This window comes from Musa acuminata, chromosome BXJ1-11 (assembly GCF_036884655.1).
Source record: "Musa acuminata AAA Group cultivar baxijiao chromosome BXJ1-11, Cavendish_Baxijiao_AAA, whole genome shotgun sequence".
NCBI classification, from domain to species: Eukaryota; Viridiplantae; Streptophyta; class Magnoliopsida; order Zingiberales; family Musaceae; genus Musa; species Musa acuminata.
The window spans coordinates 18,975,613-18,998,262 of record NC_088337.1 but is presented as its reverse complement, the minus strand read 5'-3'; the positions used below and the strand labels follow the sequence as shown (position 1 = coordinate 18,998,262).

Below are 22,650 nucleotides of genomic sequence, written 5' to 3'. Positions count from 1 at the left end.
TATTATAAAGGATTAATCACATATTGTCCGACATGTCATTGGTTCATCCGACGCTTCGTCTGACCCTTCGGCGCATCGTCCTCTCCTTCGGCATATTGCCCAATCAGCATGTTGTCTTCCCACAATATCCGATCTCCTTAGTGTAATGTCTGATATTCTTGGCTCGATGCCCGAACTCATAGCATGAAGCCTTTTTCCGATACATCGATCGATCCTTCGGCTTGACGTCCAATCTTTTGACATGTTCCACTTCAACCTAACATTGATGCTTTCTGCTTTAATCAAATTCTCTCTCCATGATCGAAGCTAGTCCTGCGTCACTCAAAACGTATATTAGATCACAAACTTATCAATTAATTTTATCATCAAAATCCGAGATTCAATGGTAGTTAGTCTCATAGATGCTTGTGTGGGGACACTAGGGATACAACGCAGGTGCTCATTGGAGAATGTATTCACTGATTGATCCACTTACGGAATATTGGATGGTTGATGATGCTTTATTATCAGACAGTGATTTCGTCATCCTAGTGGTGTATATGGTCCTCAAACTTGAGATACCAAGGATGTCTTGTCTGAGTACTCCACTCTTTGATACCAGACTTATAGGTCCAAAGGTTCTAGACCTAGCACAATTAGTCATCGGGAGTGGTATCCAACCTTACGAGGGCTATTTGATATTGATAGAGGATCATCCACTCTCGGTGTCATAAGAGGAATATCTCATATGTTCTTGCTCAAACAAATCCCTGGCCAGGGCCATTCATATTGAAAGAGAGAGTTCTCCGAGAGAATCCGATTAGAGCGAGACTAAGTAAAAATTGTATAGGCCTGATAGTACCATGCCTGATATATGGTCTCTAAGGTATTAAATAGATGAGAGACTATGAATATATGGTAACTGAGGATAGATAGGTCCAAAGGATTAGATTCCCCTATATCGTTTAGAAACTACGACATAGTGGCCTAGTACATCCACAGTCGATGAGTCGAGTGAATTATTATAGAAATAATAATTCACTGAGCTAGAAGGAGTTCTGACAGAAATGACTTACGGCCAGCTCGATATTAGGCCTAGAGGGTTACACATATATAGTAGGCGTTACGACGAGTAGAGGTTCGGATATGAGATATCCGTTGGAGTCCCTATTTTATTGGATATCTAATAAGCCCCTGAATTATTGGATCTTATGGATGAGATCCAATAAGAGCTAATAAGAGATTATTAGGTAGAAACTCATTAATCTAAGAGGCTTGGGTTGTTGGATGGAGATCTAATACCTAATTTGGTAAGATCCATTAGGTTAAGTTGATAGGAGCCTCTATAAATAGGAGGGAACCAAAGACCCATAAGCCAGAGGTTCTTTTTGGCTATCTTCTCCTATTCTCCTTGTTAGGATCGGAGCGGCACTAAGAGTAGTGCAGCGGATTAAAATGTCGGTTTTGACAAATCTTTCGTACGATAAAAATTGAACTCGGAAGTGCTTAACTTGAAAGTGTATTCGCAAAGTTGTGCAGCAAAGGTAATGAGGAAATAAAGCAAGTAAGAAGGTTTGTAGTAATGTAAATAGCAGTAATGAAATGCAAACCAGAGATTACGCCGATTTTAAAGTGGTTCTACATCCACTTGCGAGGCCCCTCTTCGATGAGGCTCCCACCTTCCACTAGCAAATCTCTTGAAGGGGAAGGGTAAATACCTCTCTTACAACTTTTTACAAGCGGTTCACTCTCTTACAGATTTTCAGCAAGAAAGAAGGAGGTGAACACTAGCAAATTGAAATCAAGACTAGCTAAGACTTTTCTAAGACCTTTCTCTCAATCAATTGCTTCTCAACAAGTTGTAATCTCAGCTGAGATTTAAGGGGTATTTATAGGCCTCAAGAGGATTCAAATTTGGGCTCCAAAATTTGAATTCTCTTTGGTTCCCGATGCTGGCGGTGCCACCGCCTATCAGTTTCTGACACCGACAGTGGCTGGCAGTGCCACCTCCCAGCCAAGCGGTGCCACTGCCCAGCTCTCGGGTGCTGGGCGGTGCAACCGCCCAGTCTGGCGGTGCCACCGCCAGACCCTTCGGTTCACTGGTTGGGCTTCAAATTTAGCCCAAACCAAGTCTAATTTTGGGCCCAGTTGGCCCCTAACCAGGATATAGGATTATCTCTTAATCCTAATCCTAATTATAAGTAACTACATAACTAAAAATATCATAAGCAAGTTTTCAACCGCGAACGTCGAGTCTTGTTCCGGCAAGCTTTCCGACGGACTCCCAGCAAGCTCCCGATCTTGTGATAACTTCAATGAGTAGCCAAGCCTTCTTGGTGATCTCCACGAATCTCCGACGATCTCTTCGGCGAACTTTCGAAAATTCCGACAGGCTCTCGATTTCTTCTCGGTTGGTTCCGGCAGCATCTCCGACGATTCTTCGGACTCTCAAACGTCCATCGAACTTGACACCAGTATTCTTGCTTTATGTTTTCTGGTTATCATAGTTAATCCTGCACACTTAACTCAATGATATGGATTAGATCAATTAACCCATCAATTGATTTTATCATCAAAATCCGAGATTCAACAATCTCCCCCTTTTTGATGATGACAATCAATTGATGACAGAGTTAAACATAACTCCCCCTATTTATATGTCATATTATGAGAAGATGAAAACACTTGAATTCCATTCATTGAATTCAAGCATAAACCGATAAGTTCTAACCGTAGAACTTATCGTTATTTTCATTAAGCAATAGTAACTACGAAACTTCGATGAAAATTATTTTTAAGTCGAATGATAAGGGCAATTTTTACTATGATAGGAGATAAAGATTTTCAACATGAATTTCATGATATAGATGTGAGGCATGCTTTCAATATGATCAATCAATCTTGCGATATTCTCAAAGATTTTACAAGGTATATAAGACATTCGTATCACACAAGCTTTTGCAATTCATATAAGTCATGCTATCAAAATGGTACAGGTCATCACTTTTCTCCCCCTTTGTCATCAACAAAAAAGGAGACGAGACTTTGAAACACGTAATTTGTGATCATAAAATCATTAGAGAAAGAATTCAGCATTAAGATTAATCATTCAAATTTGCCAAAAATACTTATCCAGAATTCATCTTAAAAGGAAAAATCAGCATTCATCAGAAGCATATATCCAGAATTTTAAAAATACATTTAAAAAGAAGATTCAGTTTTCGTTCAAAAGATGACCAGCTTGGAACTTGATATTAAGAGTAAACAACACAGAATAAAAAGATACATCAATCCTTAGGAGGTAATCCATAGTGCTGATACATAACATCTATTTTTTGATTTAGTTGTCGTAGTTCCTTCAAAATTTCAATTTGCTGGAGTTGAATTTGTTCTTGCTACGATTTGAGTTGGTCTTGTTGGAATTTGATCTAAGACAGTTCTGCCATAATGAGTCCTTCAGAGGATGAAACAGGAGCTGAAGGTGCTGCACCAAAGGGACTAGGAGGAGGAGATTCATTTCCCCTAAAAATTGGTGTTTCTGATTGTTCTACTGGTGGAGGAATAGGATCAGTCCTTCTAGGTTGCCTTACCCATATTCCATTGTTAAATGTGCACCTAAGTCTCTTTAGTAGATTTTTATTAATGATGTTATATCTATCACTTTGAATTGTTTCTTCATCGGGTGGGATGCAAATGTCATAGGCACAAAGAAATATAGTGATTAACCCCCCATATGGCAACATAATATCTTTAGCTGTAATATCCTGCATGTGTTGCCGTATTGAGTATCCAAAACAGTTATGTTGACCGGTCATAATCCAATACATAGTGCTTATCTCTATTAGACTCATTTCATCAAGATGATATTGCTTAGGGAATAGTATGCTTGTCATGATATGATGAAGAATCTTAAAGTTAAAAGGTAGTAAGTGTTCGCAACTCTTGGGTATTATTCCGAGGTCCGAGTTTGCAAAAATGGTTTCGACAGCTTCGGTGTAACTTGCTCCTATTATATTAACATCCCATTTTCCTCTAAAATAGCAGCCCCTATCTTTTTCAGTGATTCCAATTAGTTCACAAATAGTATTATCAGAAATCCTAATTTGTGTTCCTAAAATGTAAGTACTTAGGCTATCGTTATCTACCCATATGTTTGCATAAAAGAGCCTAACTAACCTAGGATAAATTGGTTCATCTATTTGTAAGAGAGGTAGGGCCTCTAGATGAGCAAACCACCTAATGGGTTCTAAGTCTCCTAGTTCATCGAGATCAACGTGTTTACCCTTATGGATATATCTTGTTTCAAATTTTGGAAACCTAAGGGCTTCTTCTTTGGATCTAAAAAGATCGTGGTCAAATGAATCTCCTTCAATCCTTTTCCCTTTTGATCTCTTAGGAGCCATTTTCTAGACAAGATGATAAAAGAAATATGAAATTGTAATGAGTAGGTAAAACAAGAAGAAAGGGAAGGGAAGATTTTACCTTATGGAGTGTTTCTTGATGATGGAGAGCTTGGACCAACAAGAATCCCTCTCCAAGGTTTGTAGAGGTTAGAATGAGGGATTGAGAGAGTTTGGGAGAGTTGGAGCAAGGCTTCCATGGGTTGGGGGCGGTGTCACCGCTGGCCCTAACCATTTAGGATTTATAGGGTGTCTTGGGCGGTGCCACCGCTTGGCGCCCGAGCGCTCAAGCGGTGCTACCGTCGGTTCTGGCGATGCCACCGCTGGCGTGCTGCGTTAGATTTTTTTTTTTTTTTTGAGGTGTTTGACTCAAGATAGGTTAAGATAATGAGTCGTACTTCAGTATATCATCTTGAATCGAAGGAGAATGATGAAGTCAAATCCATAGAAGAACGAAAAAGGATGAGACATTTTTCGAAAAATATATTCAAACAAGCTTATTTTCAGGACAATTTAACATGCCTAGTTCCTTTCTAATGAATTCAAATTGGTCTCATTTAAGGCTTTTGTAAAAATATCTGCCAATTGATGCTTTGTGTCAATAAATTCTAAAACAACATTATTGTTAAGGACATGATCGCGTATGAAATGATGCCTAATATCGATATGCTTAGTTCTAGAGTTCTGAATTGGATTTTTGGTAAGACATATGGCACTAGTATTATCACATTTTATGGGAACATTTTTGAAGTAAATTCCATAGTCTTCTAATGTATTTTTCATCCAAACAACTTGTGCACAGCATGCACTTGCAGCAATGTATTCGGCTTCCACCGTAGATAGTGCAACTGAATTTTGTTTCTTGGAAGTCCAAGAAACAAGTGCATGTCCTAAAAATTGGCATGTTCCGGATGTACTTTTTCTATCTATCCTGCATCCGCCAAAATCGACATCTGCATAAGCTATTAAATTAAATTTTTCAGATTTTGGATACCACAATCCTAGATTTGGAGTTCCTTTAAGATACCTAAATATTCTTTTAACACTTTTAAGATGAGATAATTTAGGATTTGATTGAAACCTAGTGCAAAGTCCTACACTAAATATAATATCCGGTCTAGTCGCGGTGAGGTAGAGTAGACTACCTATCATTCCCCTATATGTTTTTTGATCGAAATTTTTACTATTTTCATCCATATCTAACTTAGTCGAAGTAACTCATAGGGGTGTTTATTGCTTTTGAATTATCCATGTTAAATCATTTTAACAATTCTAATGTATATTTAGATTGGTTAAGAAATATACCATCACTAAGTTGTTTGATTTGTAATCCCAAAAAGAAAGTTAATTCACCCATTAAACTCATTTCAAATTCATGACTCATACATTTGGCAAATGATTCACATAGTGATTCATCCGAAGAGCCAAAAATAATATCGTCAACATAAATTTGCACAATAAGAAAATTATTTTCAAAATATTTGATAAACAATGTAGTATCAACCTTGCCTTTGTTAAAATTATTTAAAATAAGAAAGGAACTAAGCCTTTCATACCAAGCTCTAGGAGCTTGTTTCAAGCCATAGAGAGCCTTAGTCAATTTGAATACATGGTTAGGAAAAAGAGAATTTTCAAATCCGCGAGGTTATTCGACATATACTTCTTCGGAAATAAAACCATTCAAGAAAGCACTTTTGACATCCATTTGAAATAGTTTAAAATTATTACTACTAGCATAGACAAGGAGCATCCTTATGGCTTCTAATTGAGCCACGGGAGTGAAGGTTTCTTCATAATCGATACCTTCTTCTTGGTTGAAACCTTTGGCCACTAATCTAGCCTTGTTTCTAACCACGATTGTCACGCCCCTCAAAATATCCATGATTTTTAAAATTTTTCATCACAGACCAATCCAGGATCCAAACTAACGTTTGAGGACACTGAAAAACATTCTATTCATATTCACATCCATAAAACCTGTGCAGTTTATAATCATATATCACATCACTCAATAATTCACATTTATGGCAACCCAAGCCAACTTGACAAACATGAACAATATTTATAAATCCATAAGCTAAATAATTTATACAATCAGAACTCCAACTATTCACCACAAGTTCATATCATTATAAATTAGGCTTAACATTCAGAAATTCCAAATAAGAGATATCTCCTAACACTTTGACACAGTATATCCATTTCGGTTCATCGACAACATTTCATTACATACAAAACATACTTATACAACAATATCGTAATAACCAACCAGACTTGCCCATCATTCTGAATAGCTATCCACTGCCTCAGCCCAAATCAAACATCTCGAAGAGTAACAAGCTGACCTGAAAGATTTATATAACAATGGAGTGAGCCAAAAACGGCTCAGCAAGTGACAAAGCATATTCAGAACAAAAGGAACGGATTCAACCGAGTAAGGTATCATAATGTAAGGCAGAATACAAGAATTCTCAAGGATACCATCTCAATAGATACCAAATCATACGTATCATGTCATTCATAACATATTTGATCCATAACGAATGGAGCATAGAGTAATTGAAGCATATCAATGGCAGATAGGACATTTCAGAACATATCAGTTCATAGCAAATGGAGCACAGAGTAATTGGAGCATATCAATGGCAGATAGGACATTTCGGAACATATCAGTTCATAGCAAATGGAGCACAGAGTAATTGGAGCATATCAATGGCAGATAGGACATTTCGGAACATATCAGTTCATAGCAAATGGAGCACAGAGTAATTGGAGCATATCAGAAGCAAAGGAAACATATCAAGCTTATCAATGGCATATAAAATGTTCCGAAGCATATCAACGACATATGGAACATTTCGAAACAAAATCATCAGGGAATGAAGCCTTTTAGAGCATATCGGTACACATATCGTACAAGAGCTCAAACGTCGTCCTTGACGTTGCAATCATATCAATCTTATCCAGAGTATGAACAGAAACAAACTCACCAAAACTCTGGATGTCATATCAAACACATAGAGGGTGTAGTGGGATCTCAGTCAGAATGTGATTCATCCATTTCTGAATGACCACCTGACAAAAGTCTCCCACGTTTGGGAGCTCCATCCACCCACGTCTAGGTGAAGTCAAAGGGGGCCGGCAGAGCATCGCAGGCTCTAAGCGGGACCCCACAAAGCGGGACCCCACAAAGCGGGCAAATCAGCGCATACCCTTTACCATTTCTGGCAAAGGTCCAGACAATCCCACACACCAGAGTACAAAAGGGCAATTTCAACAACAAGTAGCATATGTCGGAAGCACACGCGGAACAACGAAGCGTACATGTGCCTTTACGAGTCAATCCGAAGTAAGCAATAATATTTCACAAGCATATTCAGATTTGAAAGGAATTGAAAGCAAGGGCACATATGGAATCCAAGCAATCACATATAACTCAATTCAATAAGAAGATTTGATGAATTCAATGTCCAAAGGAATGAAACTGGAATAGGCACATATCGAAAGCAAATGCGAAACAATAGGATATACATGTGCCTATATGAGTCAATACGATATAGCATAAACGTTACACAACAGTTTTCAAGAATGCAATAACTTTAAGGACAAGAACATACAAGAATTCAAAGCAGTAATATAAAGCTCAATTGAATAAGAAAGCTAAAGGATATCAATTTCCAAAGGAATGAAACCAGAATATGAGAAATCGACCAAAGCTCGATTTCTGGCAGAATACAGAAGGCACATTGAACAAATGATTCAAACTATCAAACGTGCTCCAATTTACTCAGAAATAATCATTGGATAATACTTTCAGATAAGACATGCTTCATATGAATTGAACTGTCCAACAGAGAGAGTTACAAATAATTTGGTAAGCAAGTGTCGTAGAACAAAATCTCTGTTGGCAGAATTCCTAATGTCAGATTCAACAGATTGCTGGACAGGTGTTTGGATTCCAAATCTTTCAATCCATATATCAAAGAAAGGTCTACGAGTCTATTTTCCAATGAAATCAGTTTTGAACAAATCAGAGTTTCCAACAAAGACTTATAGGCAGCTCGGTATCAAAAGGTCAGAATATCAGAAGTTGCACAGATTCGAATCGTTACGTCTAAACAGGAGATATATCAAATGCAAGGCTAGAACAATTCAAAGTTCCTCATATTCAAAGCAAATGTAGAGATAAAATTGCAGTGAGGAACGATCAGGATACTTGCAATAGGAAAGATTAGAACAATTACAGGCGGAACGATCGGGAAACTTGCAATAAGAAAAGTTAGAGCAATTATAGGAGAAACGATCAGGGAACTTGCAATAGAAAGATCGAAACAAGTGGGAAACTTGCCTTTCAAAGATTTCGATCCGAAGATCCAAAGAAGGTGCCAGCCCAAATCCTTCTACTTTTCCTCCGTGTCCTCTCTCTGTTTCGTTTTGTGCTCCCGTTTTCTTCCTTTCTTCGCAACTACACCACGTGTCGAACATCGAGGCACAGTCACCTGCTCTCTCTTACTCTCATTCCTTCTTTTTCTTTCCCAAACGCAGCTGCCACAGCCGCCGCCGCTGCCACAATCGCAACTGCGGTCACAACCGCAGCCCCCATCCACTACACTATTTCCTTCTTCCCTTCTCTCGTTCCTACTCTTTCTCTTTCCCAAAAGCAGCTACTGCAGCTACTGCAGCCACCACCGCTGCCGCAGCCAACGTCGCAGCCGCAGCCGGAGTCGCAGCCACGGCCGCAGCCACCACACTCGCAGCCACTTCTTCCTCCCCTGCTCTATTTCCTCCTCCTCTTCCAGCTACAGCTGCCACTACCGCAGCTGCCACCCCTTCTCCTCTTCCTCTCTTCTTCCTCTCCTTCCCTTTCTCTTCTTCTTCCTTTCCTTTTTCTCTTCCTCTTTCCCTGCCACAGCTGCAGCTGCCACAACCGCAGCCGCAGCTACTTCTTTCCCTTCTCCTCTTCCTTCTCCTTCCTTTCTTCTTCTTCTCTCCCCGCTGCAACTGCTGCAGTCGCGGCCGCAGGCATGGCCGCAACCTCTCCCTCCTCCCCTGCTCATCTTCCTCTTCTTCTTCTCTTCCAGCTGCAGCTGCCATCGCCGCAGCTGCAGCCCCCTTCTTCTCCCCGACGAACAGCACCTCCTTTCCTCTGTTTCCTCCTGCAGGAAACAGAGGTGCCGCCTCTTCACCCGCTTCTACTTCTTCTCTTCTTCCTCACCATCTCTTCCTCTCCTTCTCTTCCAGCTGCAGCTGCCACCGCCGCAGCCGCAGCTCCTCCTTTCCCTTCTCTTCTTCCTCTCCTTCCTTTCTTCTTCTTCTCTTCTTCTCCTTCCTCCCCTTCTTCTCCCCGACGTCACACACACCCTCTCCTCTGTTTCCTCTGCAGGAAACAGAGGTATCACAACCTCTTCTCCTGCTTCCTCTTCCTCTTCTCTTCCTTCTTCTTCTTCTTCTCCTCTTCGAACGCCCCACCTCTCCTCTGTTTCCACCTGCAGGAAACAGAGGTGCTGCAGCCCTAGCTGCTGCCGCCTCTCGCTCCTCTCCCTCTTCCCTCTCTTTTCCCTCTTCTTCTCCTTCTTTTCTTCTCCTCTTCCCTTTTCCTCCCCAACCCCACACACCTCCTCGCTGCAGCCTTGCCGCAGCTATCATCCTCTCTTCTTCTTCTTCTTCTTCTTCTTCTTCATCTTCTTCTCTTCTCCCTCTTCTTCCTCTCTTCTTCCTCTCTTCTTCCTCCTCTCTTCTTTTCCCTCTTCTTCTTCTTTTCTTCAACCACTCTCCTTCTTCTCCTCACGCCCCACCGCTCTCTCTATTTCTGGAAAGAAACAGAGTGCGTGGGAGGCGGTGGGATAATACCGAATTTTCGGTTTTTCCTTTTCTTTTTTTTTTCTTTTTGCAACTTAGCAGTTTAGTCCTTGTAATTTCTATATTTACATATAGGTCCCCCAATTTACATATAAATCCTTATTAATACATTTTTAAAAGTGGGGGATTTTACACTCTCCCCCCCTTAAAAGAAAATTTAGTCCTCTAAATTGGTCATAGCTCAATCGATGAAAAGATGAGGATTATGATTTCTTTATTTCCTCCTCCTACTCTTAAATAATTTCATCAATTCAATACAATTACACAATTTTCCAAGAGTGACCGAAATATTCTCCTCCTTGATCCTCAATAGATGGTAACCCGACCTTCAAACAATCTTTTAAAATACCTGTGCACCCTACAGTTAATCAAACAAGTGGTCACTTTAGAAAATACTCGTTTTTTGATGGTCACCTAATTCAACTATCTATAATCAATACAAAGCCTCAATGTTCCATCCATCTTTTAACTAACACCGGAGCACCCCATGATGAAATATTAAGCCAAATAAAATCCTCATTTAATAATCCTTGTAGTTGCTTTTCTAATTCCACTTACTCAAATGATATCTTTCTGTAGAGAGGCTTAGATTTTAGGATTGTCCCAAGGACCAAATCAAAAGCAAAATCACATTTGGAGGTAATCCAAACAAGTCATCCTGGGATACATTAGGCAAGGAGATAAATAATGTCCAATACTCTCAAAATAAAAGATCGGCTGATCAAATATGCAAAAAGTGATCATTTGTTATATACCAATCCATACAGGTATGATAAGAAGATAGCCAATGCATACCAAGTATAATATCATAACTCCAAATCTCTAGGAGAACTAAATCAGCAAAAGTTCAAGTTCTCCAACAAAAATCAGACAAGAGGACCAGATTCAAGTTCATTATCAAAGAATCTCCAATGATTGTACTTACATATATCACATAATACAGTGGTCTAGGTTGAATACCCAAGTGATAGGCAATATGTTACGAATCAAATCGTAGATAGAACCCATGTTCAAACAAATATTTGCATTCTTTCATAAACATACATAATACCTTCGACCACTAATTCAGAAGTCTTAGAATCATATTCAGTGATAGCATACACTCTGACATGGGCTGATGATTTAGGAGGCAGTGACTCTTTCTTCTTGTTCAAAGGGCAAACTTTTATTTTATGATCAAACTTTCCATAAGCAAAATAGGCTCTAGTCACGCACAAACATAAACTTGTTTCATAATTTAACTTGCAATTCACACCTGATTGAGTCTTTTGTGGTGACTTCCCATTTCAAATCAAAATGTCTTGACTCTCTTGTTGTTACTTATTGATTCATTTCCAATCATATTTTTATTGGTAAACTTGTTCTTGTCATTCTTGCCATTGATCTTCAAAAATTCTTTTCATTGTTGCCGTCAATAATAAGTCTTTACTTCTAATATAACGTGGCAAAAGAAATCTTTTGATCATCAAAACAATTTTGTACATCAAATATCTTCTCTGTTTGCATCATTCATTTTTCTACCACCAATGAAGTTAGGTCCACCATGCTTCCGCTGCGCCACTCTGATTCAATATCCCCAATCAATCCTTTCATTCCCCTTAATTAATAAGAAACAATGAAATAGGAGGACCAAATATCCTCATCATCCCAGATTCCTAAAATACATCAAAGAAAATTTCCACCAATCACTATAGTTCATTAGACCTCAATATATTTTGCACGTCAACATATCAAATATTTCAGTAATCCTCAAACAATGCTCTGATACCACCTCTGTCACGCCCCTCAAAATATCCATGATTTTTAAAATTTTTCATCACAGACCAATCCAGGATCCAAACTAACGTTTGAGGACATTGAAAAACATTCTATTCATATTCACATCCATAAAACCTGTGCAGTTTATAATCATATATCACATCACTCAATAATTCACATTTATGGCAACCCAAGCCAACTTGACAAACATGAACAATATTTATAAATCCACAAGCTAAATAATTTATACAATCAGAACTCTAACTATTCACCACAAGTTCATATCATTATAAATTAGGCTTAACATTCAGAAATTCCAAATAAGAGATATCTCCTAACACTTTGACACAGTATATCCATTTCGGTTCATCGACAACATTTCATTACATACAAAACATACTTATACAACAATATCGTAATAACCAACCAGACTTGCCCATCATTCTGAATAGCTATCCACTGCCTCAGCCCAAATCAAACATCTCGAAGAGTAACAAGCTGACCTGAAAGATTTATATAACAACGGAGTGAGCCAAAAACGGCTCAGCAAGTGACAAAGCATATTCAGAATAAAAGGAACGGATTCAAACGAGTAAGGTATCATAATGTAAGGCAGAATACAAGAATTCTCAAGGATACCATCTCAATAGATACCAAATCATACGTATCATGTCATTCATAACATATTTGATCCATAACGAATGGAGCATAGAGTAATTGAAGCATATCAATGGCAGATAGGACATTTCAGAACATATCAGTTCATAGCAAATGGAGCACAGAGTAATTGGAGCATATCAATGGCAGATAGGACATTTCGGAACATATCAGTTCATAGCAAATGGAGCACAGAGTAATTGGAGCATATCAATGGCAGATAGGACATTTCGGAACATATCAGTTCATAGCAAATGGAGCACAGAGTAATTGGAGCATATCAGAAGCAAAGGAAACATATCAAGCTTATCAATGGCATATAAAATGTTCCGAAGCATATCAACGATATATGGAACATTTCGAAACAAAATCATCAGGGAATGAAGCCTTTCAGAGCATATCGGTACACATATCGTACAAGAGCTCAAACGTCGTCCTTGACGTTGCAATCTTATCAATCTTATCCAGAGTATGAACAGAAACAAACTCACCAAAACTCTGGATGTCATATCAAACACATAGAGGGTGTAGTGGGATCTCAGTCAGAATGTGATTCATCCATTTCTGAATGACCACCTGACAAAAGTCTCCCACATCTGGGAGCTCCATCCACCCACGTCTAGGTGAAATCAAAGGGGGCCGGCAGAGCATCGCAGGCTCTAAGCAATATCCCACAAAGCGGGACCCCACAAAGCGGGCAAATAAGCGCATACCAGAATATCCCACAAAGCGGGACCCCACAAAGCGGGCAAATCAGCGCATACCCTTTACCATTTCTGGCAAAGGTCCAGACAATCCCACACACCAGAGTACAAAATGGCAATTTCAACAACAAGTAGCATATGTCGGAAGCACACGCGGAACAACGAAGCGTACATGTGCCTTTACGAGTCAATCCGAAGTAAGCAATAATATTTCACAAGCATATTCAGATTTGAAAGGAATTGAAAGCAAGGGCACATATGGAATCCAAGCAATCACATATAACTCAATTCAATAAGAAGATTTGATGAATTCAATGTCCAAAGGAATGAAACTGGAATAGGCACATATCGAAAGCAAATGCGAAACAATAGGATATACATGTGCCTATATGAGTCAATACGATATAGCATAAACGTTACACAACAGTTTTCAAGAATGCAATAACTTTAAGGACAAGAACATACAAGAATTCAAAGCAGTAATATAAAGCTCAATTGAATAAGAAAGCTAAAGGATATCAATTTCCAAAGGAATGAAACCAGAATATGAGAAATCGACCAAAGCTCGATTTCTGGCAGAATACAGAAGGCACATTGAACAAATGATTCAAACTATCAAACGTGCTCCAATTTACTCAGAAATAATCATTGGATAATACTTTCAGATAAGACATGCTTCATATGAATTGAACTGTCCAACAGAGAGAGTTACAAATAATTTGGTAAGCAAGTGTCGTAGAACAAAATCTCTGTTGGCAGAATTCCTAATGTCAGATTCAACAGATTGCTGGACAGGTGTTTGGATTCCAAATCTTTCAATCCATATATCAAAGAAAGGTCTACGAGTCTATTTTCCAATGAAATCAGTTTTGAACAAATCAGAGTTTCCAACAAAGACTTATAGGCAGCTCGGTATCAAAAGGTCAGAATATCAGAAGTTGCACAGATTCGAATCGTTACGTCTAAACAGGAGATATATCAAATGCAAGGCTAGAACAATTCAAAGTTCCTCATATTCAAAGCAAATGTAGAGATAAAATTGCAGTGAGGAACGATCAGGATACTTGCAATAGGAAAGATTAGAACAATTACAGGCGGAACGATCGGGAAACTTGCAATAAGAAAAGTTAGAGCAATTATAGGAGAAACGATCAGGGAACTTGCAATAGAAAGATCGAAACAAGTGGGAAACTTGCCTTTCAAAGATTTCGATCCGAAGATCCAAAGAAGGTGCCAGCCCAAATCCTTCTACTTTTCCTCCGTGTCCTCTCTCTGTTTCGTTTTGTGCTCCCGTTTTCTTCCTTTCTTCGCAACTACACCACGTGTCGAACATCGAGGCACAGTCACCTGCTCTCTCTTACTCTCATTCCTTCTTTTTCTTTCCCAAACGCAGCTGCCACAGCCGCCGCCGCTGCCACAATCGCAACTGCGGTCACAACCGCAGCCCCCATCCACTACACTATTTCCTTCTTCCCTTCTCTCGTTCCTACTCTTTCTCTTTCCCAAAAGCAGCTACTGCAGCTACTGCAGCCACCACCGCTGCCGCAGCCAACGTCGCAGCCGCAGCCGGAGTCGCAGCCACGGCCGCAGCCACCACACTCGCAGCCACTTCTTCCTCCCCTGCTCTATTTCCTCCTCCTCTTCCAGCTACAGCTGCCACTACCGCAGCTGCCACCCCTTCTCCTCTTCCTCTCTTCTTCCTCTCCTTCCCTTTCTCTTCTTCTTCCTTTCCTTTTTCTCTTCCTCTTTCCCTGCCACAGCTGCAGCTGCCACAACCGCAGCCGCAGCTACTTCTTTCCCTTCTCCTCTTCCTTCTCCTTCCTTTCTTCTTCTTCTCTCCCCGCTGCAACTGCTGCAGTCGCGGCCGCAGGCATGGCCGCAACCTCTCCCTCCTCCCCTGCTCATCTTCCTCTTCTTCTTCTCTTCCAGCTGCAGCTGCCATCGCCGCAGCTGCAGCCCCCTTCTTCTCCCCGACGAACAGCACCTCCTTTCCTCTGTTTCCTCCTGCAGGAAACAGAGGTGCCGCCTCTTCACCCGCTTCTACTTCTTCTCTTCTTCCTCACCATCTCTTCCTCTCCTTCTCTTCCAGCTGCAGCTGCCACCGCCGCAGCCGCAGCTCCTCCTTTCCCTTCTCTTCTTCCTCTCCTTCCTTTCTTCTTCTTCTCTTCTTCTCCTTCCTCCCCTTCTTCTCCCCGACGTCACACACACCCTCTCCTCTGTTTCCTCTGCAGGAAACAGAGGTATCACAACCTCTTCTCCTGCTTCCTCTTCCTCTTCTCTTCCTTCTTCTTCTTCTTCTCCTCTTCGAACGCCCCACCTCTCCTCTGTTTCCACCTGCAGGAAACAGAGGTGCTGCAGCCCTAGCTGCTGCCGCCTCTCGCTCCTCTCCCTCTTCCCTCTCTTTTCCCTCTTCTTCTCCTTCTTTTCTTCTCCTCTTCCCTTTTCCTCCCCAACCCCACACACCTCCTCGCTGCAGCCTTGCCGCAGCTATCATCCTCTCTTCTTCTTCTTCTTCTTCTTCTTCTTCATCTTCTTCTCTTCTCCCTCTTCTTCCTCTCTTCTTCCTCTCTTCTTCCTCCTCTCTTCTTTTCCCTCTTCTTCTTCTTTTCTTCAACCACTCTCCTTCTTCTCCTCACGCCCCACCGCTCTCTCTATTTCTGGAAAGAAACAGAGTGCTTGGGAGGCGGTGGGATAATACCGAATTTTCGGTTTTTCCTTTTCTTTTTTTTTTCTTTTTGCAACTTAGCAGTTTAGTCCTTGTAATTTCTATATTTACATATAGGTCCCCCAATTTACATATAAATCCTTATTAATACATTTTTAAAAGTGGGGGATTTTACACTCTCCCCCCCTTAAAAGAAAATTTAGTCCTCTAAATTGGTCATAGCTCAATCGATGAAAAGATGAGGATTATGATTTCTTTATTTCCTCCTCCTACTCTTAAATAATTTCATCAATTCAATACAATTACACAATTTTCCAAGAGTGACCGAAATATTCTCCTCCTTGATCCTCAATAGATGGTAACCCGACCTTCAAACAATCTTTTAAAATACCTGTGCACCCTACAGTTAATCAAACAAGTGGTCACTTTAGAAAATACTCGTTTTTTGATGGTCACCTAATTCAACTATCTATAATCAATACAAAGCCTCAATGTTCCATCCATCTTTTAACTAACACCGGAGCACCCCATGATGAAATATTAAGCCAAATAAAATCCTCATTTAATAATCCTTGTAGTTGCTTTTCTAATTCCACTTACTCAAATGATATCTTTCTGTAGAGAGGCTTAGATTTTAGGATTGTCCCAAGGACCAAATCAAAAGCAAAATCACATTTGGAGGTAATCCAAACAAGTCATCCTGGGATACATTAGGCAAGGAGATAAATAATGTCCAATACTCTCAAAATAAAAGATCGGCTGATCAAATATGCAAAAAGTGATCATTTGTTATATACCAATCCATACAGGTATGATAAGAAGATAGCCAATGCATACCAAGTATAATATCATAACTCCAAATCTCTAGGAGAACTAAATCAGCAAAAGTTCAAGTTCTCCAACAAAAATCAGACAAGAGGACCAGATTCAAGTTCATTATCAAAGAATCTCCAATGATTGTACTTACATATATCACATAATACAGTGGTCTAGGTTGAATACCCAAGTGATAGGCAATATGTTACGAATCAAATCGTAGATAGAACCCATGTTCAAACAAATATTTGCATTCTTTCATAAACATACATAATACCTTCGACCACTAATTCAGAAGTCTTAGAATCATATTCAGTGATAGCATACACTCTGACATGGGCTGATGATTTAGGAGGCAGTGACTCTTTCTTCTTGTTCAAAGGGCAAACTTTTATTTTATGATCAAACTTTCCATAAGCAAAATAGGCTCTAGTCACGCACAAACATAAACTTGTTTCATAATTTAACTTGCAATTCACACCTGATTGAGTCTTTTGTGGTGACTTCCCATTTCAAATCAAAATGTCTTGACTCTCTTGTTGTTACTTATTGATTCATTTCCAATCATATTTTTATTGGTAAACTTGTTCTTGTCATTCTTGCCATTGATCTTCAAAAATTCTTTTCATTGTTGCCGTCAATAATAAGTCTTTACTTCTAATATAACGTGGCAAAAGAAATCTTTTGATCATCAAAACAATTTTGTACATCAAATATCTTCTCTGTTTGCATCATTCATTTTTCTACCACCAATGAAGTTAGGTCCACCATGCTTCCGCTGCGCCACTCTGATTCAATATCCCCAATCAATCCTTTCATTCCCCTTAATTAATAAGAAACAATGAAATAGGAGGACCAAATATCCTCATCATCCCAGATTCCTAAAATACATCAAAGAAAATTTCCACCAATCACTATAGTTCATTAGACCTCAATATATTTTGCACGTCAACATATCAAATATTTCAGTAATCCTCAAACAATGCTCTGATACCACCTCTGTCACGCCCCTCAAAATATCCATGATTTTTAAAATTTTTCATCACAGACCAATCCAGGATCCAAACTAACGTTTGAGGACATTGAAAAACATTCTATTCATATTCACATCCATAAAACCTGTGCAGTTTATAATCATATATCACATCACTCAATAATTCACATTTATGGCAACCCAAGCCAACTTGACAAACATGAACAATATTTATAAATCCACAAGCTAAATAATTTATACAATCAGAACTCTAACTATTCACCACAAGTTCATATCATTATAAATTAGGCTTAACATTCAGAAATTCCAAATAAGAGATATCTCCTAACACTTTGACACAGTATATCCATTTCGGTTCATCGACAACATTTCATTACATACAAAACATACTTATACAACAATATCGTAATAACCAACCAGACTTGCCCATCATTCTGAATAGCTATCCACTGCCTCAGCCCAAATCAAACATCTCGAAGAGTAACAAGCTGACCTGAAAGATTTATATAACAACGGAGTGAGCCAAAAACGGCTCAGCAAGTGACAAAGCATATTCAGAATAAAAGGAACGGATTCAAACGAGTAAGGTATCATAATGTAAGGCAGAATACAAGAATTCTCAAGGATACCATCTCAATAGATACCAAATCATACGTATCATGTCATTCATAACATATTTGATCCATAACGAATGGAGCATAGAGTAATTGAAGCATATCAATGGCAGATAGGACATTTCAGAACATATCAGTTCATAGCAAATGGAGCACAGAGTAATTGGAGCATATCAATGGCAGATAGGACATTTCGGAACATATCAGTTCATAGCAAATGGAGCACAGAGTAATTGGAGCATATCAATGGCAGATAGGACATTTCGGAACATATCAGTTCATAGCAAATGGAGCACAGAGTAATTGGAGCATATCAGAAGCAAAGGAAACATATCAAGCTTATCAATGGCATATAAAATGTTCCGAAGCATATCAACGATATATGGAACATTTCGAAACAAAATCATCAGGGAATGAAGCCTTTCAGAGCATATCGGTACACATATCGTACAAGAGCTCAAACGTCGTCCTTGACGTTGCAATCTTATCAATCTTATCCAGAGTATGAACAGAAACAAACTCACCAAAACTCTGGATGTCATATCAAACACATAGAGGGTGTAGTGGGATCTCAGTCAGAATGTGATTCATCCATTTCTGAATGACCACCTGACAAAAGTCTCCCACATCTGGGAGCTCCATCCACCCACGTCTAGGTGAAATCAAAGGGGGCCGGCAGAGCATCGCAGGCTCTAAGCAATATCCCACAAAGCGGGACCCCACAAAGCGGGCAAATAAGCGCATACCAGAATATCCCACAAAGCGGGACCCCACAAAGCGGGCAAATCAGCGCATACCCTTTACCATTTCTGGCAAAGGTCCAGACAATCCCACACACCAGAGTACAAAATGGCAATTTCAACAACAAGTAGCATATGTCGGAAGCACACGCGGAACAACGAAGCGTACATGTGCCTTTACGAGTCAATCCGAAGTAAGCAATAATATTTCACAAGCATATTCAGATTTGAAAGGAATTGAAAGCAAGGGCACATATGGAATCCAAGCAATCACATATAACTCAATTCAATAAGAAGATTTGATGAATTCAATGTCCAAAGGAATGAAACTGGAATAGGCACATATCGAAAGCAAATGCGAAACAATAGGATATACATGTGCCTATATGAGTCAATACGATATAGCATAAACGTTACACAACAGTTTTCAAGAATGCAATAACTTTAAGGACAAGAACATACAAGAATTCAAAGCAGTAATATAAAGCTCAATTGAATAAGAAAGCTAAAGGATATCAATTTCCAAAGGAATGAAACCAGAATATGAGAAATCGACCAAAGCTTGATTTCTGGCAGAATACAGAAGGCACATTGAACAAATGATTCAAACTATCAAACGTGCTCCAATTTACTCAGAAATAATCATTGGATAATACTTTCAGATAAGACATGCTTCATATGAATTGAACTGTCCAACAGAGAGAGTTACAAATAATTTGGTAAGCAAGTGTCGTAGAACAAAATCTCTGTTGGCAGAATTCCTAATGTCAGATTCAACAGATAGCTGGACAGGTGTTTGGATTCCAAATCTTTCAATCCATATATCAAAGAAAGGTCTACGAGTCTATTTTCCAATGAAATCAGTTTTGAACAAATCAGAGTTTCCAACAAAGACTTATAGGCAGCTCGGTATCAAAAGGTCAGAATATCAGAAGTTGCACAGATTCGAATCGTTACGTCTAAACAGGAGATATATCAAATGCAAGGCTAGAACAATTCAAAGTTCCTCATATTCAAAGCAAATGTAGAGATAAAATTGCAGTGAGGAACGATCAGGATACTTGCAATAGGAAAGATTAGAACAATTACAGGCGGAACGATCGGGAAACTTGCAATAAGAAAAGTTAGAGCAATTATAGGAGAAACGATCAGGGAACTTGCAATAGAAAGGATCGAAACAAGTGGGAAACTTGCCTTTCAAAGATTTCGATCCGAAGATCCAAAGAAGGTGCCAGCCCAAATCCTTCTACTTTTCCTCCGTGTCCTCTCTCTGTTTCGTTTTGTGCTCCCGTTTTCTTCCTTTCTTCGCAACTACACCACGTGTCGAACATCGAGGCACAGTCACCTGCTCTCTCTTACTCTCATTCCTTCTTTTTCTTTCCCAAACGCAGCTGCCACAGCCGCCGCAGCTGCCACAATCGCAACTGCGGTCACAACCGCAGCCCCCTTCCACTGCACTATTTCCTTCTTCCCTTCTCTCGTTCCTACTCTTTCTCTTTCCCAAAAGCAGCTACTGCAGCTACTGCAGCCACCACCGCTGCCGCAGCCAACGTCGCAGCCGCAGCCGGAGTCGCAGCCACGGCCGCAGCCACCACACTCGCAGCCTCTTCTTCCTCCCCTGCTCTATTTCCTCCTCCTCTTCCAGCTGCAGCTGCCACTGCCGCAGCTGCCACCCCTTCTCCTCTTCCTCTCTTCTTCCTCTCCTTCCCTTTCTCTTCTTCTTCCTTTCCTTCTCTTCTTTCCCAGCCACAGCTGCAGCTGCCATCGCCGCAGCCGCAGCCCCTTCTCCTCTTCCTCTCTTCTTCCTCTCCTTCCCTTTCTCTTCTTCTTCCTTTCCTTTTTCTCTTCCTCTTTCCCTGCCACAGCTGCAGCTGCCACAACCGTAGCCGCAGCTACTTCTTTCCCTTCTCCTCTTCCCTCTCCTTCCATTCTTCTTCTTCTCTCCCCGCTGCAACTGCTGCAGTCGCGGCCGCAGCCACGGCCGCAACCTCTCCCTCCTCCCCTGCTCATCTTCCTCTTCTTCTTCTCTTCCAGCTGCAGCTGCCATCGCCGCAGCTGCAGCCCCCTTCTTCTCCCCGACGAACAGCACCTCCTTTCCTCTGTTTCCTCCTGCAGGAAACAGAGGTGCCGCCTCTTCACCCGCTTCTACTTCTTCTCTTCTTCCTCACCATCTCTTCCTCTCCTTCTCTTCCAGCTGCAACTGCCACTGTCGCAGCCGCAGCTCCTCCTTTCCCTTCTCTTCTTCCTCTCCTTCCTTTCTTCTTCTTCTCTTCTTCTCCTTCCTCCCCTTCTTCTCCCCGACGTCACACACACCCTCTCCTCTGTTTCCTCTGCAGGAAACAGAGGTATCACAACCTCTTCTCCTGCTTCCTCTTCCTCTTCTCTTCCTTCTTCTTCTTCTTCTCCTCTTCGAACGCCCCACCTCTCCTCTGTTTCCACCTGCAGGAAACAGAGGTGCTGCAGCCCTAGCTGCTGCCACCTCTCGCTCCTCTCCCTCTTCCCTCTCTTTTCCCTCTTCTTCTCCTTCTTTTCTTCTCCTCTTCCCTTTTCCTCCCCAACCCCACACACCTCCTCGCTGCAGCCTTGCCGCAGCTATCATCCTCTCTTCTTCTTCTTCTTCTTCTTCTTCTTCATCTTCTTCTCTTCTCCCTCTTCTTCCTCTCTTCTTCCTCCTCTCTTCTTTTCCCTCTTCTTCTTCTTTTCTTCAACCACTCTCCTTCTTCTCCTCACGCCCCACCGCTCTCTCTGTTTCTGGAAAGAAACAGAGTGCGTGGGAGGCGGTGGGATAATACCGAATTTTCGGTTTTTCCTTTTCTTTTTTTTTTCTTTTTGCAACTTAGCAGTTTAGTCCTTGTAATTTCTATATTTACATATAGGTCCCCCAATTTACATATAAATCCTTATTAATACATTTTTAAAAGTGGGGGATATTACAACAATACCATTTTCATCTTGCTTGTTTCTAAAGACCCATTTAGTACCAATGACTAAATGGTCACTAGGTCTAGGAACAAGCTTCCATACCTTATTCCTCTCAAATTGATTCAATTCCTCTTGCATTACAATAACCCAAAAATCATCTTTTATGGCCTCATCAATGCATTTAGGTTCGATTTGAGAAAGAAAGGCGGCGTTAGCACAAAAATTCTTGAAAGAGGAACGAGTTTGAACCCCTTTTGATGTATCTCCTATAATTAGCTCCTTTGGATGAGCATCTATATACTTCCATTCCTTGGGTAAGGAAATTTCGGAAGAAAGTGCATCCAAGTTGCTATTTTGAGGAGGGGGTTCATTTAAATTCAAATTATCAAAACCAAGATCATCATCAAAGTCAATTTTCTTTAAATTAGAAATTTCATTAAAGACTACATGAATAGAATCTTCTATTACTAAGGTTCTTTTGTTAAAAACCCAAAAAGCCTTAGAAACGAAAGAGTAACCAAGAAAGATGCCTTCATCGGATT

General features: G+C 40.3%; 1 protein-coding gene and 1 long non-coding RNA gene across 2 annotated transcripts in view; both read right to left on the bottom strand.

Annotated features, from left to right (window-relative positions):
* The window catches only part of LOC135597235 (nudix hydrolase 17, mitochondrial-like), an 85,174-nt gene that overhangs the window by 19,911 nt on the left and 42,613 nt on the right, over positions 1-22,650 (bottom strand). The gene's annotated exons all lie outside the window — the stretch shown is intronic.
* Positions 6,489-22,077, bottom strand: LOC135597236 (uncharacterized). Its single transcript, XR_010481160.1, has 4 exons — positions 20,381-22,077; positions 14,554-18,325; positions 8,728-12,499; positions 6,489-6,724 (listed from the first exon to the last, which is right to left on the bottom strand). It is a non-coding gene; the product is annotated as an uncharacterized LOC135597236 (long non-coding RNA).